Source organism: Trichoplusia ni, chromosome 6 (genome assembly GCF_003590095.1).
Source record: "Trichoplusia ni isolate ovarian cell line Hi5 chromosome 6, tn1, whole genome shotgun sequence".
Lineage (NCBI taxonomy): Eukaryota > Metazoa > Arthropoda > Insecta > Lepidoptera > Noctuidae > Trichoplusia > Trichoplusia ni.
Window position 1 is genome coordinate 12,757,921 of NC_039483.1, and position 19,818 is coordinate 12,777,738.

General features: G+C 34.6%; 2 protein-coding genes across 9 annotated transcripts in view; both read left to right on the forward strand.

Annotated features, from left to right (window-relative positions):
• Positions 1-19,818, forward strand: part of LOC113495472 (carbohydrate sulfotransferase 11-like) — a 602,728-nt gene that overhangs the window by 309,619 nt on the left and 273,291 nt on the right. The gene's annotated exons all lie outside the window — the stretch shown is intronic.
• Positions 1-19,818, forward strand: part of LOC113495462 (cAMP-specific 3',5'-cyclic phosphodiesterase) — a 301,983-nt gene that overhangs the window by 161,518 nt on the left and 120,647 nt on the right. The window lies entirely within an intron of this gene.

Sequence of the window (19,818 nt, forward strand, 5' to 3'; positions counted from 1 at the left end):
ATTACAAGTTGCAAAATATTTGGTTGTGTTAGTCATTATGGGTTTAAATTAGTTAAACTTCGTAGTTATGTCGATGCACAAGGGTCATTTAAATAGGTTACTATTGTGACGTGAAACCTCAGTCGCCTCAAATATGTTATATGCAAATCCGATAGCTGCAATGTGTTGATGTTGCATGCTGACTGCCCTATTTACTAACCTATCCTAGGTTAAAGGAAATACATTGATGCAGAATGTTTGATGCTGCGTATTTTCGTAGTTCCTAAAGTGTACTATCACGCTAAACATATTAAAGAAATATTTCTATAAAAATACGGTAATACTAAAGGAAAAATGTGCCACTTAAAAACTTTTCCTAATAATGTAGTTGACATAATAGAGAAGAAATAAATATTTAATTTTAGAATTTATTACGTTTTTAGATTGTCAGAACTTTAATTTGTTGTTAACTGCATTTAAGGGTAGTTCAAATCATAAAATATCCCAATAAATAGTGCCCATATACACACATTTAAACAAAATTCTAATACATATCATAACTAAAATTGCTTACAGAAACGAAATTTACTTAAAACAGATTAGTTTTCGTTATTTAATCATAAATCGCTTTAAAACCTCCACGTGATTGTTCAAACGAAATTCTAAGACCATAAGGATTCTGTTGCGGTTCTCTTAACCACATGAAACAACTGAGAATCATTAGTATTAGCTATAACCCACACTTTGAAGTAAGGAAAATACTTGTCGACCCTGAATATAATGATAGAATAATCGCAATTAAATACTTTAGTCGTAAAGATAATAACTTGACCTATGACACGTGCAGACGCAATCTCATTCATATGCGCACACGATTTGTATGTCTGAGGAATCAAATTATGTAATGTGTTTAAAAGATGCATTTCAAAGGAAAATTCTGTCTGGAAACGTACAGTTCAAAGTTAGAGATTTAACGATTTTTGTAGGTATTCCATATTTCTCGGCGAAATTCATTGACAGTGCAGGGCAGTTGTTTTATATTTCTCAACCTCTTAACTTCTACCAATCATAGAACCACTAAAATCTTAACTATCCTATCCTACCTGATACAAATATAAATATACAAGGTATGTCTATGTAAAGAAACATTCAAAATAGGTTGTGGTCTAGCCAATAGCTCCATGAAAATATAGCAATCAGCTCAGTCTGGTTAGATTGGACCCACGCCACAGTCTCGGAGACAAACAAAGGTAGCAGTTAACGGTAATACTCTTACTTCAACATCGGGTCTTCCTACCTAGATAACGAGTTTCCCGTGAAATTTTCCTTTTAATATTCTGTATTTTCAAACTGTTACATGAACAGTACTGGCAGACAGTATAAACAACAAAATGAAACCTGAAACTCATTATTTTGTTCATTAATTGCTTTCTCGTGGTCATTAGACGGCTCATAAGCAGTACATTTAATCTTTTGTTAATAAAACCTTTTTGCAGCTGTCCTACTTCACATACGCCTCTTACAATCGATACGGAACTCATTTGTCAAAATCAGACGTGTTATAATGACATGAGTTATCTGCACGTTGTTGTAAGCACGATAATATTTTTTTACTTAATGTAATTTTTGCATCTAGTTCAATACTTCTTGAAAAAAATCTGGAATAGCACAGCTCTGCACGTAGAGCGATGGAAAGAGGTCGATTGTGGTACAATGGTGATCAGGAGAAAATATTGTAAAGATCCCTTTAATTCAATACGTAACATTACAATTAAGTCAGCATTCGTATTAACGAAGCCTACTCATCTGTGAATTAGTAAGTTTTCAAAAATGTACAGTAATTTGACACAAAATGGGAGCCCAGAATAGTAGTAAGTTTCTTCGTGTGTGTTCACGAAATGTTTTGATATATGCTTTACTAAACCTACCTACAAAAATATATTTGTATACCTACAAAGACATATTTATATCAACCTATAAAGTTCTAGAAATACAGAACTCTATATTTGAAACTTAAACTGACATAACCAGAAACTACTACGACACAGCAACAATTTCGAGTGATCACTAATTTCTGACCTATTCCCTTCACTTAGTAGATTATTATTTCCATCTTCAATAATTACATGCATACTGCAGCCGCACAACTCTACTTTACATATAGCACAATGTACCTATAATGCCCGAGGCGTATGTTTAGCAGTAACAACAATAACATCGTAGTAATTTGTATCGATACCTAAATGCCATATAACATACACCTGTTATATATGTTCAGGTAAATAGCTTAGTAAACAAATGAATACACATTGATTTAAATACAAAATATTTTTATTATGTTTTACTACAGTCATAGAGGACGACTGTGACGAAATTGGAACGCATTCAAAATAGCCGATCAATAATGACAGCTGTCAGTCTGACAGTGACAGATTGAAACAATGGATGCTCGTAAACCATTCTATTATTGGTTGCTAATCATGTGCGTTTTGCTATAAAGGTCCATGAATATAAAATATGATGTTTACCATTATTCGCAACTCAAAATTAGCGGTACCGTCTGGTTTCTATCATAAATGTAGTAAACCTTCATAAGCGGTAGAGTTTTATTAAAATAAATTGCAGCAGTAAAGCTTTTCATTAAAATACAGTTTCATTGCTATTTTGATAGCTGGTGCTTATAAAGCTTATTTTTGAATGAAATGGAGTGATAACGAGCAATCAGATTAATGGAATTCATTGCTCGAATTGAAAAGTAACTGATGGATAACTGTAATCAATTTATTCGACATTAAATCGTTACGTGTTGGGCACAATACGTGAGGTGTATGTAATTATGAATGATAAAATGACACTGATAATAATATGCAACTGTCAATTCATGTTTTTTGTTACAGTATCAATGACAATTATACGTTTATTGACATGACTTTAAGCATTTACAATACTAAATAAATTGCTAGCTTTTGAACTTTAACTGAGATTGTACCTTGAACATTGATTCTACGAAAATCTTTTAACACTGCTTATTCACAATCTTTTACACATACTTATCTTAAATTTCTAGTATTTCAGTTCAAATATTTAATATCAAAATGTATATTCCCAAGATTCCCTCTCTTCCCACAATACTTAATAATTCGCTTTCAATATCACTCTAAGAGCTTGTAATGCGAGATTTTCTCAAAATTCTTCAAAATTCCTTTTCTATAAATAAGAAAACAATAACTTTTATTTTACAGTTACGATACCAACCTTCCACATATTGAGGAAATAGCAACCTCCTTTGTACACAGCTGTTGTACGGTTAGCTTGTTATAAATGAGATCGCTCACTCATCATTGAACGAAATAACAAAAAGGTTTCTACGTGACCCAAACGTACCGCAATTCTAGATCGATAAAATATCGATGGCTATAAAATTAATGAAAAGAAAAGAAATATATGACGATAAAAGCCATATTTTTAACAGGGAAGACAGTGAATTTCTGATCCTGTCGTTATTTCTATTACATTTTCTCAAATATGAAATATTAGCAGTGTTTTAGCAACAAAATATTACCTTTAATTTTGGTCAAACATATTGTGAAACAAAGTGCTACATTAATACTCCCTACATCTACCAAAATAATAATAATATTTGCTTCAATAAAGGTTAACAATTTGGAATGAATAACTGCTTTTATATTAAAACCTTTTTAATGCAGTATGATTGCAACAGTTTCTGCTTTGTGAAACTATTATTCGAATACCTCCTTGTACCAGTCACGAAAATTACATTGTAGTCACTACAAGACAATATAATTTAGTTTGGAATGTCTCAATAAGGCGCACCTGCAATTTGCTGTAAAATTTTAGGTCTTTTAAATTATGTAGATGTTTTTTTTTCTATCCCATTCGCTTCTTTCCAATTCGCTCTGTAGGGACGATTTCCATTAAAATCGAAACACATTTCCGCTTTTAAAATACAGATTTTAAACGGAAAATGGAGAACTTAGTATAAATGGGAAACGACCAAAAAAGTTTTTTTTTTCTTCAGAAATCCAATCTTAATAATCTGCAGTTTTATAGCCGCTGAAACTAATATTGTCCTGTAAAGTAATTTTTTTCTGACTTGATACATTTCATTTCAGTCATTTTCCTAATTTATTTATTGCACTGAAGTACATATCAGTATCCAGCCTAGAAACTATCCTAAAACCTATCATTTATAATATTAAATTAAGGAAACTCTTCCTCCTCCTGTGGGTTTTATCATTATTATAACACGAATAATTAATATAAACACAAAATATTGCCGTCGTTTAGTTTTCATTAGTAATCGGTCATCTATATTTGCCATCACATCCACAATTTAATCGGACTCACAGGCAATCAATCCGATTAGTCTGAAAACGATGTAAATCGATTCAGGTGTTTAAAATACCCATGTATGTGCTCGTAATTTTAATCGAATGCAATCTCGTCGACATCGCTACTGGCCGAGTTCGGACCTAGTTAATCGATATTAAATGCATTAATCGATCAGATGATGAGGAACTGACACGGATTTAGGTTGTCGCTTCATTATGAATAATAATTGGAAGGGCTTTGCTGATATTAACTTTGCTATAGAAGAATTGATCAAATATTTATTTCATAAATATATTTTGTTGCAAAATCAAACTATGTAATAATTTATAGCCATCAGTTGTCAGTACTAAACTGACAGGGTAACTGAACAAAGTCTTTGAAACAAACGTATCAAATATTAATAAGCCTTAATGCTTCTCCGAAGTTTGTTTACTCAAGTCACACTCACACATATAGTAGTGTTGATACGGACACAGAAACTTACGCCATTGATTTATAAACGAAGTTATTTCAACCCGCATGGATGTCAGGGGTTCAATATGTAGGAAACCGAAAGCTTTGTTTTGAGATTCCTTCATTAATCACAGAGGGTACTGAAGATATGAAAGGACGATTTGTAGCGACAGTAAAAGTTTTGTACTAAACTAAAAATAAATGACAAACAATGATTCGCTTGTAGTAAATCTATTGTACTATGTATTTCTTCAATTTGGTCGTGGCCAACCCACGCAAAAACTCCCCTCTCTTCCTTTCATTTGATGGATACGAAAATGCTTGAAAAGAATTCGAAACTCGGCTATATACGTATTCCTCGGTAATTCCTTCAAACCGTTAACTTAACCACATTAGATACTTCTGTAACACACATAGAACAACCACAAAGTGCCTACAAAAGCATTTCTACATAACCGAGGTGTTCAAAGCTCGTATTTGAATGTAACCGTAATTTATCGCCTAGTCGGACTTACTTTGAATACTAACGCTCATATCTTCATGCCCATAAAATATGACTATCTATCTGTGACATTTTTGAAGCATCTCATAACATTGGAGATATCGTAAGGTATTTTTAAAACGTTTGTTCTGGAAATATACTGTCGAGTTCATAATTTTGGTTAGCTTGCTACTGTAAATCTTCGGACCACTTTATCAAGCAATAAATAACTGTAATAGAACGAATGAGTAGTTCTATATCGTTTCGTTATTTGAATACCACGTTAGGGTATTTTTGGACCAAAGCGGCCTTTCCGATTGGCCACAAATCAAAGTTAGGGGTCTCGAAGGCCGTTCGATATTTATGATGCTTTCAAACTTCCTCACCTGAATAAAGGGTGGTCATTACACTGAATTAAAGAACCCAAGGTCGTGTAAATGTCGCCGGTGACGCTTCAATGACGTACGAGAAAATACTCAAAGTTGTGAACCTGAATGAAGACAATATTCTTGTTTTTTCTGCTACATCCTGTTGTACAAAAAATAAATAAATATTCAGTTATTCACCAGCATTCTAAATCAGCCCTCAAAAGTTGCTAAAAAAAGAACAATAAACATTCAACCAGCAATTATCATATCAATCACCCTACACAGCCGTAGCCCTGTTAATTACCTATCGTATACTTAACCCAAAAATATATAGTGGGCCAAATTGATTCGGTAGGTGTAACTATCGCGCGAGTCAGGCCCGCGGCATCCATCAAAACGTCGCGCGGTATTATCGCAACAGTACCTTCGCCCGAAGTGATTTGTGGCTAAGCATTACACTACAAATGTATAAAATAGAACCCAACAAACTACAACAAAGTAAAACAGATTTACTCCTTCCTTTAACGGTAATCCATTGAAACGTTTTTTTGGGGTAAATTGACACGGAACTGTTAGTGGAAGGTATAAAATACTTTAATGATATCATTTTCTTTCAACAAATACATACAATTTCGGAAATCGTGATATATTAACTAAGATAGATAGAATAACAACTATTTCATTTCCTTTCACACGTCGATAACTTAGTAAATGATGATCGGAATTCTATGAAAACATATGAAGCAATATAAGTTGAATCAACCGGCGTCGAACGTGAAATATCTGAACGATAAAAACGTATGACAGCTTGAAATCAGGTACGCCGCCAACGTCCGAAATTGGGGAAAATTCGAACAGATTTTTAACACGTATTTCAGCTTTCTACTTGTACCTATTGGACCATAATTGCTGTAGATCTACTCACATTTTTCATGAAATACATTTTAACTACTAAGGAGCAATTTTCTTTCATTATAGGACACTTTTTGAGCGTTCAATAATAATCTTTCAACATTTACATCGAACCTCATAACTTAAGGCGGCCTGAATTTCGCCTAATGATGATCTATTTTTAATACTCGTTTGTTTCACCCCAAATGTATTCTAAGCTTTATTTTAAATAGTGCATTATTTACGAATAGATTAAGCTCACTTTTATATGCATGTATTATTTTCGATGTATTGAATTTACATAATATGCAATCATGTGAGTGACGTCACAGATTTAATCCTGCTATTATTACAATAGGCTGTTGAGTGCTGACGTTTCGACAAGCGTTGACACGACATATTGTGTCGGGTTATAGCCCGATTTCGTTTATTGGCTGACAGGCCGACAGAGCTTATGTATTTGTTGTACGCGTTCTCTAGCGCGAGCAAATAAATTAAACAACTCACATCAAACGGTATACATACAAAAACATGTTTGTTTTCTTTTTCAATGGAAGTTCGACGGTTTTATTTAACAAAAAAATAAACGTTCTATATATTCTCAGGTTTAATTTATGTTCTAGAATCGATATCTTTTGCATCAAAACTTGTCATATATGTACATAGTTGTTTGAAAGAAAATGGAGAGAATTACTAATACCAAAATAAACATAGGTAATATTGAAATGAAACGACTTTTACGGATTTTTTCGCGGTTTAATTTTTGGTTTTAGTTCCCGACGTTTCGACACCTTTGCAGGTATCATGGTCACGGGCAGACTGAGATGGTGTTCGTCTTGACAGAAGATGTTGCTCGTTCTACCTTCATATTTTTAATTAATTATTTATGGTCCGACCTACGCAGTATGAGCTCACTGTGTCGTGATGTCTTGCAGCGCTGCTCTTGGGTTTAGCCTTGAGTTTTTGTATTATTGGGTCCCAAGTAGGTGATATCTTCCAGCCATCTTCTCTATTGAAATTAGGGTGTTTTTTAATCTCAATAGCCTCGCGAAACATCCTTGGTAGGAATTTGGATTCTTTAGCGAGGATCTGTGGTTGATCAAATCTAATATAATGGCTGGAGCCTTCAGCATGTTCGGCGACTGCAGACTTCGTTGAGCGGCGGTGTTTGACGTCAGCTATGTGTTCTTTTACGCGGGTCCCTATGCTTCGTTTAGTTTGACCGATGTAAGAAAGGCCGCAGTCACAATCTAGTTTGTATACTCCTGCATCTTGTAGAGGTATGTGACACTTGACAGATGGTAGGGACTGGCTAATCTTCTTGGGCGGCTTGAAGTATGTTTTAATTGAAGCTCGCTTCAGGATGTAACCAATCTTGTCAGTGACTCCTCGGACGTATGGTAGTACAGCAGGCAAACGATCAACTGTGGCTGGCTTCACTCGGTTTCTGTGACGGGGCCGTGGAACTTGGAGCTTGTTGTCTCGCAGTACTTGCTTGACGTGTTGAAGCTCAGCGGCAAGGTGTCTGTCATCACAGAGTCCGTGTGCTCTCTGAAACAAAGATTTTCCCACGGTAGCTAACTGTTTAGGGTGGTGGTGAGATTCACCGTTTAAGTACCTATCTGTATGGGTCTTTTTGCGATACACGGTGTGACTTATGGTCTGATCAGGATTCCGTTTAACTAATATGTCTAGGAAGGCAAGAGATTTGTTATCCTCCAACTCCATAGTGAATTGAATTTTGTTATTTATGGAGTTGAGATGTTTTAAAAATGCATTTACTTGGTTAGATGGTAAAATTGTGAAAGTGTCATCTACGTACCGTTTATAAAACCTGGGAGTGAAAGGAGCTGTTTTTAAGGCTGTCTCCTCGAAGTCTTCCATGAATATATCGGCGACTACAGGGGATACAGGCTCGCCTGTATCCCCTGTGACAGCCTTAAAAACAGCTCCTTTCACTCCCAGGTTTTATAAACGGTACGTAGATGACACTTTCACAATTTTACCATCTAACCAAGTAAATGCATTTTTAAAACATCTCAACTCCATAAATAACAAAATTCAATTCACTATGGAGTTGGAGGATAACAAATCTCTTGCCTTCCTAGACATATTAGTTAAACGGAATCCTGATCAGACCATAAGTCACACCGTGTATCGCAAAAAGACCCATACAGATAGGTACTTAAACGGTGAATCTCACCACCACCCTAAACAGTTAGCTACCGTGGGAAAATCTTTGTTTCAGAGAGCACACGGACTCTGTGATGACAGACACCTTGCCGCTGAGCTTCAACACGTCAAGCAAGTACTGCGAGACAACAAGCTCCAAGTTCCACGGCCCCGTCACAGAAACCGAGTGAAGCCAGCCACAGTTGATCGTTTGCCTGCTGTACTACCATACGTCCGAGGAGTCACTGACAAGATTGGTTACATCCTGAAGCGAGCTTCAATTAAAACATACTTCAAGCCGCCCAAGAAGATTAGCCAGTCCCTACCATCTGTCAAGTGTCACATACCTCTACAAGATGCAGGAGTATACAAACTAGATTGTGACTGCGGCCTTTCTTACATCGGTCAAACTAAACGAAGCATAGGGACCCGCGTAAAAGAACACATAGCTGACGTCAAACACCGCCGCTCAACGAAGTCTGCAGTCGCCGAACATGCTGAAGGCTCCAGCCATTATATTAGATTTGATCAACCACAGATCCTCGCTAAAGAATCCAAATTCCTACCAAGGATGTTTCGCGAGGCTATTGAGATTAAAAAACACCCTAATTTCAATAGAGAAGATGGCTGGAAGATATCACCTACTTGGGACCCAATAATACAAAAACTCAAGGCTAAACCCAAGAGCAGCGCTGCAAGACATCACGACACAGTGAGCTCATACTGCGTAGGTCGGACCATAAATAATTAATTAAAAATATGAAGGTAGAACGAGCAACATCTTCTGTCAAGACGAACACCATCTCAGTCTGCCCGTGACCATGATACCTGCAAAGGTGTCGAAACGTCGGGAACTAAAACCAAAAATTAAACCGCGAAAAAATCCGTAAAAGTCGTTTCATTTCAATGTCTAACATTCGCGTAAACCTAAGAAACCACAACATAGGTAATATTTTATTCTTTTTCTTCCTAGTGTAAGAATTCTAAAGGTTTAAGTACCTATAACAATATTCTTCTTGTTCAATTTACACAGTTTAATTAAAACGTTTAGTTTTTATTCTTCGTTATTTCAGTACAAAGCTCTGTGTTGTAAATGATGGGAGCAAAAAGAACACGTTTAGTAAGATAAAGTAAAGAGGAAATTACAAAAGATGTTTTTCGAGGGGCCTCAAATCAACTGCGGATATTAAGCATTTACTTTCATAAATCTGCAAACATTTTTATACCTTTAAATAGAAAAGAATTGCAACAATATACGAAACTAACGTAAAAACTCTAACAAAATGTATCCACTCGACTTCGAGCTCTATTTATTTTAAGTTAGTTAATTAAGCTGCCAATGTTCACAAGCAGAGAACGCTTTATTTTTCATTCGTAACGTATGACTTTTAAAATAATTCTAAGAATAACACATTGTACTCGTAAAAACAACTTGCTTTGTGTTGTTGTGACGAGGCAAAAAATGCCAGGGCTCGTAAACAAGACCGCCCTAATGTCCGGCGGGTCAAATTGGTGAGAGAAAAACTGAAGCGTCATAGTTTTGACAAGACAGACAACATTGTTACGAAAATTATATTATTGACGTAAAAATGATGGCTGCCTGACGTCGACGGACTTTCGTTTTTTTTGCATTCGATATGTTTTTTTTTTTAATTGAGAATACAATCGATTTAAATGACGTTTAAAGGATATATTTCAGAAGCATATTCATAACATTTTGATTTGAAAATTGTGCGTATTCCCAATTCAGTAAAAGGTTTAAGTTCCATGTATTATGTAAAGGAAGGTACAGTAGTCTTAAACCGTATACGGCCCTCCGGGGGATGATAATGCATTACCGGACTTGATCAATTTACGTTCGTATAGCGAATACAAAACCGTCCTTTAAAAGATATCAAGCTTACGTCGTATATGCCTTTATACCTATACTACATATATATGTTCCTTTTACAAACGTAAAACGTAATATAATACAGTTTTAGGATACATTTTCTTGATACAGATAACGATTAATCATAAGTAGTGTTGAGTGGAAAATATCTTTACACGTGGCAAAATATTCTCAGATGCGGACAATTTGTGGCTTTGGAATTTGTCTGGTAAAGTCTGGAATTAGCTCAAAATGTACTACGTCATACAATCGAACGTTATTTTTGGATAGCTATTGAATATAAGCAGAAATATGGAATGCGAATATTAGTGGTTGCTTCAGATTTTCTTAACTATATTGACACGTATAAAACACACGTAAATGTATGCCTTAAAATACATTTTCAAAATGTAAAACCACATACATTGTTTATACAATTCCTTGAACTTTTGGAGTCTTATTTTGTTTTCGTTGAAAATAGGAAAGTAGTTCGACCCGAAGTTAAATTTGCCTTCCACCTGCCACCCGACATCAAGGTTTATTTAATAAAGCAATTTTATTTTAATAAATTTTAAAATTCTCTTGACTGCACGGGTAAATGGGAAATATGCTCTCCATTTCCCAAGAATATAAAATATAATATTGAAATAAACAGTTTTCCATTTACCAAAAATGTATACAATGTTTATACACAATATTGTAGATACGCTCGTTTATTTAAATGTACGAGTGTATATAATATTCTTTTGTAATGGACGATATATCTCGCTCGTGTTTATACAAATTAATGTGGAATTAACCAGGCTTTTCGTTTCACTGAATGCTATATTTTTATGATCTGAATATGTAAACCGTGGACGAAAATGTACCTACAACGAGTACACTCCTACATGGATTGTATAATAATTAGGTTCCTGAATGTTCGTTTTAAATATAACCAATAGTGGGTTCAAGTGCGGTAAAATAATTTTATTTATAACTTTACTGAGAAATACCTGAAATTGCTTCACCGGTTTGCAATTCCCTCCCACATAGGTGACGCGCACATAATAACGCATATTATTTTAAAGGTTAGGCACGTGTAACCAAGTATAACTCCTACTTTTTTACACGCTCAGTAAACAATTACGTCGGTGAAGCTTCAACGAACCGTAAGGTTCAATATTAAACGTCATTTAATCGGGAAATTCCCTGTAAAATCCAAGGAGTTTGCAAATATTAAACTATGTGACTTTCAACTTCAAGTGCGACTTCATTTAGCTTCCTTGCGTCTAAAGTTAAGTTAAATTAATTTTAGTTGCATGGTTTTAAGAGTGGCGGGTAAGACGGTTCAGTGAACAATAAGCACAGGTCGCTAGTTACGCTAGACATTCGATATCACACGTCATAATGTGCAGACTCGCTTCAGCATACATTATTAATAAATTTTATTTTACATGCAAGCCGATCGATCCCTTAAATGTAGCTGAAGCGGAAGCTGTGTAGTTCGTATGCAGCTACAACAATGCGTAACGCTACAGCCAATACCATTCTCGTAGCAATTTTTTTGCCGATAAATTGTAGGCACCCTCGACTGAAGAGAAGGATATTTAGCGTAGCAGGAAATAAGTGCTTGTTTCTTGTTCATCGTTTTTGTCTCGACGATTGCATGTACAATATAATTAATAGAAAGAAACAAGGGATAGCTCCATTAAGATATGGTTGGACATAAAGCTCTTCTCTTTGTGTTAAAGCTCAATTGTTTTATATAATGATTCAGAAGGATGAAGGCCGCATATAGTTTAAAAAAATGAGCAGTTAAGAGCTAAACTAATACACTAAGTATAATAAATGCCGACTTGATTCTACGAAAAATTCTTTCGAATTCGTTCTGTAAAACAGCTTTGGCCAGAATTTCTGGAATATTATTCATCATTACGACTACATTCAGAGAAAAATCTACACGCATATATAAATGCGAAAACCTTTACCATTCATATCAATAGAACTAACATGTAAACACTAAACTATTGTCCGTTATGGAATTCCCAGGAATGCTAGGGTTCTGCTGCCCACCTCCTTTGTGTTTGGACAATAATACCGTGTATGTGTGGTATTCGAAATACCGCTGAAGGTTATTGTACGTGAGCGCTTCATCTTTGTTCTCTATAATTGTAAAAGGTTCATGACGTAACTATACAATATAGGTCACCTTGATAAATTTTATTTTTAAAGACAATTTTCGTGGTTAATTTTCCTTAATTTTATCTGTATGTTTTATCAGTGGCTTGGCTGTCGCATTCCACGTTATATATAGGAATATTCACCTCGGCAAAAAGACCAAGACAAGCTGCAGTGCGCGCCGGCTAAAATAAGAAAAGTTGGGAAAGGAATGGCGTCGCATACGAATTTAACTCTTAACCCCCTTTTCCGTCTTGTTCTCATAAGTTGGCGTTATTTAACGTCTCAAAATTTACTTTTATAATATTTGTCTTGTTTTCCTAGGGTTTAGTATTCCTATAAAAGTTATGAATATTAAGGATCATGAAAGTACTACATTTACCAACAAACATTAAATAGGTTCCACATACATTTAGGTTAGTAAACAAAAGTCGGTCATATTTCGCTGAAACGAACCCTATTCATGATTTATACACGAGATAGAAGCAAGGGAAGTTAAAGGCGATAACTTCGCATAAAATTATAATTATTCTGAAACTATGAGTATGTACTATGTGTACCTACTTAGTTAAATATGCGCCAACAGCGCTGGTGCGCTTTTACAAAATAAAAGCGCAGTAAAGTTAAATTGAACAGCGTCCGTTTAAAATCCAGCGGAGAATTTGGTTTTTTTTTTTAACTAAGAATAAAATTAAAAGTATTGTTATAAGTCCGCAAAAGCTTATTAACTGCACTTATTTATACATCTGTATAATTAGGTATTTGACAATAAAAAGAAGTATATTAGTATGGTAATTTTCTAAAATTGGAAACGTATTTTTTAAGAGGTTAAGTTAAGGTTAATCTTATTTTTATTATATAATAAAATGGCATCAATACTTACTTCATAAAATGTACTTATCGTTACGAATTTTCTAGCTTGAAATTCAAATCCGCAGAGATACACAAGATATAAATTTTATAATGAGAATCTAGAATGATTTTCGCAATTATATTATACATACACATACAGGTATATATCATCAACATCTGGATGAAACATTAATAGCTCTAATACCAATAACATGTTCTGTATCGTTTAATAAAATAAAAGCCAATTCCGTTCAGCTGTTACAAATGACTGTGGTGCGTGTACTAAGGTCAACATAATGTTATCGAATCCTCAAAATTATACACCAAAGATTTCTGTACTAACTTCGAAAAAAGTTTCATCATAATATTTAGCCACGAATTTTTATGTAGCACGCTACAATTCACCTTGAAATGTGAATTTTATCGATAGGACGAAATCAATTTTTTGAGGCAAATTAAACTGAAGATGTATGAATATGTATGCCCAGTATTGATATCCAAAAGTATTTAAGTAATTATTTTGAATTCATGACGAAAAATACCTGTCTGTCTAATGTGGTCAGCTGCTTATTAAAGACGAACAAAATATACAACCAACTAGTTAGAATATGAGCAATATACAATCAATTATGTAGCGGTATTTTTTTTTCTATAACTTAAATACAAAATTATTATAGATTTAGCAACATATTCAACAAGACATAAACAAAATCAGCTGATTGTCAACTCGTTCAGAAATCCAATTTAACTGGTTTTCGAGAGACATAGTGGAGAATACCACGACGCGAAAACTCAGCAAGCTGTTACAGAATTTTAATAACTAGGTCCTCTCTCCTAGCGGGTGCGAAATCTATTTAAAGTTTGCAATTTTAGATTTTGTGTATTCACAAATATAGCCTAAGGAACCGAACCTGAACCGATTTTGGATTTTTTTCTCAAAAGATAGAAAGTTATGATATTTGTAAGATATGCTTGGACATGAAGCTCTTGTCTTTGTGTCAAAGCAATTGTTTTGTATAAGGATGTTGTATTAACCCGAAAAATGCCTCCTAAAAATGAGTTAGGTTAGCTAGTCACACTACGTCTCTGCATATTTGTTACCTTTTCACGTTCTAATGGCTGTACAGATTTCGATGAAATTTGGTACGGAGTCATTGACATTATGAATTAACACATAGTATTAGATTACTTTTATCTGACATCGCTAAAGTAGGCTAATGTATTACAGGCATAACCGACATTCAGACTAGCGAAGCCGCGGGCAACAGCTAGTATAAAAATAGAAAAATACAAATTTAAAAACTTTACTTAGCGAATATTGTTTTTCAATACGATTGTAAGAGACTCTAGCTTTTTTCCTTTCCATTTCACAATCTACAGATATTCAAGACAATTTAAGCGAATATCAGGGGAATAGGCCTCGTTTTCGAACACGAAGGCTGTGAAAATCCGTTTTGCATGTAAAGATAGCGTTGAATAGGCACGCACGGCTGGCTCGTCCATTACGAGGTAGGTCGCTGGAATTAGGTGGCAGATAGGCATCGCTGGGACGGAAGCCGCCACCTTCGCGTGCATTGTGTTGCACTACGGTATTTAACTTTACATTTACTAGCTCAGCAAAGGTCTTCAGAAAGGTCACGTCGCGTAAAGATATCTATGTTTTAGATCTAGTACTGGGCCCCTATTCTGCTATTTACAATAGCCCTGAATGGATGGAAATTGGATTAAATTTTGCACTTGAGCATTGTTTTAAGCATGTTTTCAACATAATTTGAAATTCAGTTCAGCGCGTAAAACTCACGGCTAAATACAGTGAATTTTGAAATATTGCGTTGGCAAAATGTTTAAGAGAATAGGATTAGTTTGAAATTTAATCCAATTGCCACAAATTCATCGGCCATTGTAAATAGCAAAATCGGAACCCTGCTTACTGCAGCTCCAGTACTTACTGTTTTCAATGTTGATATTAAGTTGTTACTTTATTATTTCTTTTGTTAAGTCTTTGTATCTTTTCTGAGATTTAAACTCCTTATTGTAGTCTACAAGAAGTTTTTAATAAAACGCTGATTAAAAGATAGTTTCTTACTTCTTTTTGTAGAGAAACTTTGGTCTATTTATTAAGTGTTTGATACTGAGTTTATCGCATTATTGTTCCATATCTTTTTATCTCGTTACTATGTGATCTTATCGAACAGTTCTAGTTTTGAGTAAATCAAAGTCTTTGGCCTTATTATTACATAAATTGTAAGTTAAGGTCAAAAGCCATACGCTAAGGATATATTATTAACGCATGTAAATTACTAAGCGCAAACTACCGTCCAGGTTAGTTAATAATATCTTATATTCAATTTCAACAGAATCTACTGGAACTAACAGTAGTACAGTCAACTACAAAATTAGGTAACCGCTATTTTTCAATGTCGTATTGAAATTGGTCGTTATAACTATACCACATGTCAAACATACTATATGAAGCTATTATTTAGTGCACCTATCCCGTTGTCTGTCTGTCAGTCTGGTATCAAATCTTGCACGTTGAATTTGATGCTTATCCCGGTTCCGATTGAGCTGAAATAGTGACATGCGTATGTATAGGTATATAGCGTGACAATGCAATATGCCATGGCATAGAGTGCGTCTGATGGTAGTGCTAGAAGGTGACCATAAAACACTATCGAGTTAAGATTCGTTTTGTCTTATCAAGTATTTTAATTGTAAAGCAAAAAAATATAGACGTTATTTTTACATAAAAATTACTAAATAGCATTTCATTTGATTGTATACAGTTGTTTCGAAAACCAAACTTTGTTAATAGACTTCTATTTATTGACCGTAATCCTACTGCTATTATAAAGGCGAAAGTTTGTAAGTATGGATGTATGGATGTTTGTTACTCTTTCACGTAAAAACTACTGAATGGATTTGAATGAAACTTTACCACAATATAGCTTATACATCAGAATAACACATAGGCTCCCTTTTATTATTTAATAATTTATTAAAGCATTTGACACGGTTCCCGTTTCCACACTTCTACTTAAACTTGAAGGTTTGGGTGTCAGGGGTGCACCACTAGACTTATTCAAGAGTTATCTTACAGATCGGTCACAAACAGTCATTATTGATGCCTACAAGAGCGATAGACTTCCCATTCAGTACGGCGTGCCACAGGGTAGCGTTTTGGGACCCACACTCTTCCTAGTGTTCATTAACGACCTCTGCAATCTCGGAATTCCGAACGCTAATACCTATAGTCTCATTTGCAGATGACACTGCCATCACTTTTTCTGCTAATTCGTGGTCGGAACTCCAAGTCACTGCCCAAAGGGGCTTTGATTTTGCCTTGCAATGGCTCTCTTCTCACATCCTGACCCTTAATACCACCAATACAAAATTTATTAACTTCTCCATTTCCAACTTTTCACAACCAAGAACGCCAATTACGCTAAAAGCTCACTCTTGTACCACGCAAACAAAATTGAATTGTCAATGTCCTACATTAACCTCAGTGGACCAAATTAAATACCTTGGCGTAATTCTGGACAAAAACCTTAATTTCAAGTCTCACATTAACACTCTTTCCGGCCGTATGCGCAAGTTAATGTACATTTTTAAAACCCTACGATATGTAGCAAACCCATATGTCATCCGAACCGTATACTTTGCACTGTGTCAATCTTTACTAATCTATTGTATTTCCTGTTGGGGTGGTGCTGCAAAGACCATTCTGAATCCTCTGGAGATCGCACACAGGGCTATTCTGAAAGTGGCCACGTTTAGAAACATATTATTTCCAACAAGTGAACTCTACAAATTGTGTAACGTACTTAATGTTAGACAACAATATATTCTGCACATAGTTCTATTGCAACACACAAAAACACCTTTCCGGCAAATCACCAAGCGCCGCAAGGACTTAATCTGCATTATTCCACCTGCCCATACGTCTTTTATTAAAAAAAATTCTCTCTACCTTGGCCCATCACTTTACAATAAAATTAACGCAATAATCCCTATATACGGCTCAACTTACTTTCATTGCAAAAAGATTGTTCGCACGCACCTACAAAAACTTAACTATCATGAAACTGAAGTGTTCCTGAATAAATGATTTTACTACCTATTGTCACATACCTATCACAACACACTTACACGAAAACAAGCACCACACACAAATAAAATAATCACACACCAAATACAATATCAAACAGACATCACACACACACACACTCACATACACACTACATAATATCACTGTACTAACACTAACTTTCCATTTTATTTTTTATTTTATTTTTCTTTAGTTTAATACCGGCTAGAATTAAGAAAGGTATCCTATTGCTACAATTACCGGCAGTACATGATTTTAATTTTGATTTAAAATTTTACAAACCTTAATATGTTATTTTTGATCATAACACGTGCAACAGTTTTGTCTTCTACTAAGATTTGGGACCAGAACTGTCTTTCCTAAACACAGGCTATTTTGTAGCCTATCTAGGAGAACAGTACTCAACCCATTAACTAGATTAATACTAACTCTGTGCCTGCCTATACTGTCATAAAACTACTGTCATGTAATCTAGTCCTAGTTACACAATAAATAAATTTAAAAATTTAAATTTAAAATTTTATCCCGATTTTTGGAATAGTTCCCGAGGGAAAATTTAAAAGGTGTGTAAAAGCTATAAGATCACTAAGGGGATTGTTTCCATGGAAACGGGGACCACCGAACGCTGTAAACTGAAGTCCACGCAGACGGAGTCGCGGGCAACAGCTAGTATCAAATTAAAATTAAAAAAAGTTTTAGTGTTAGTAAAATAACATTTTTACACAAGTAGGTATGTACCCATTCAAATATTATATCTGGTTGATGTTAGTACTTGTAAACTGATAAAAATACAAGATAATTTACCGTCACGAGCAAACACAAGTGGTTGTCAATTTAATATCTATACCATTATCAAGACAAGATGTAGTATTAGATAAATAAAGTATTTTGCGCGTGGTAAATGGAAGATTACATGGTAGGAATAGACAGAGAGGAAAAGAATACACACTTAACAAAAAATAACTTCGAAAATATGAATCCTATTCTACGAGTACCTATAAACAGTCCCTATAATATGCCTTAATGAGTACGAAACTGGCACTCTCAATTAATTTTGAATTTGGAACTAGTTTGGATGATTCGAAAAAGCATTTTCACTCCCCCATGAAAAAGAATAAAAAAATCTTAAATGAAGAACCTCTTTCGTTTAAAGTCGTTCAAAAATAAGTTGGAAGTATTTTAAATGCGCTTTTACGTCTTCGGTAATTTGCATCTGTCCGCTAATACATCTTTCAACGACATCACGTACACTGTACATACATTATGCTTGTACATTTCGATGCCAAAGTGGCCTTCGCCAGCCAAACGGCTTACGGAATAAATGACAGCTGGCTTTGAATTTACCTGTCAGATACTAAATGCTTTGTAATCTCTTAAATGAAACCCCCGACAGCCAACCCGTTCAATGTAGCCTATGAATTCATTATTATCCCACTAATTTTAACGATGACTACGTTTTTACCCGACTACGCAACGTAAGGGTGCAATGTGTCTATGAATTAAACTTTGTGAGTTTGTGGAAATTTAAAGAGGCTAATTTTTAATTTAAAATGACAATTAAAGGAGAACGTTTTGTTAATATGATTCATGATATCCAATAGTTTTACTCTAAGAAGCTCATAGAATATATTTAACACAAAAGTGTTTCGTAACTTTTCTAACTAAACTTATGTGAGACTTCAAACAAAATATCGAATTCCAAATATAACTTATTAGTTTCTATGTTTTATGAGACCCAGTTTTCATATCACATTTATTATATAAATTCTGGAACATTCGTGATATAAATTACATTCTAGTTAGCGACATCAATTCGTAATGGCTCATAAACTCCGCTTTCTGAACCTGTCATCTTGTCGAGTATTCCAGTGTTAATAATTGAAGGGTCATTAATACATACACCTATATTTCATTTTAACAGTTGGCAAGGCCTTAATATTTTATAGGAAGTGGGATACTTCCATCAGACGCGTCTAGAGGAAGTGGAAAAGATAAAAATTTTAGTGTTCTCAGACGTTCAGTAACCTTTTTTTATTTTGTGATTTTGTAGTTTTAATTATGATTTGGGATATTGCACTAGAAGTCTTTTTTTTATTGGATATACCTACAAATATTTTTCTTTTTTTAT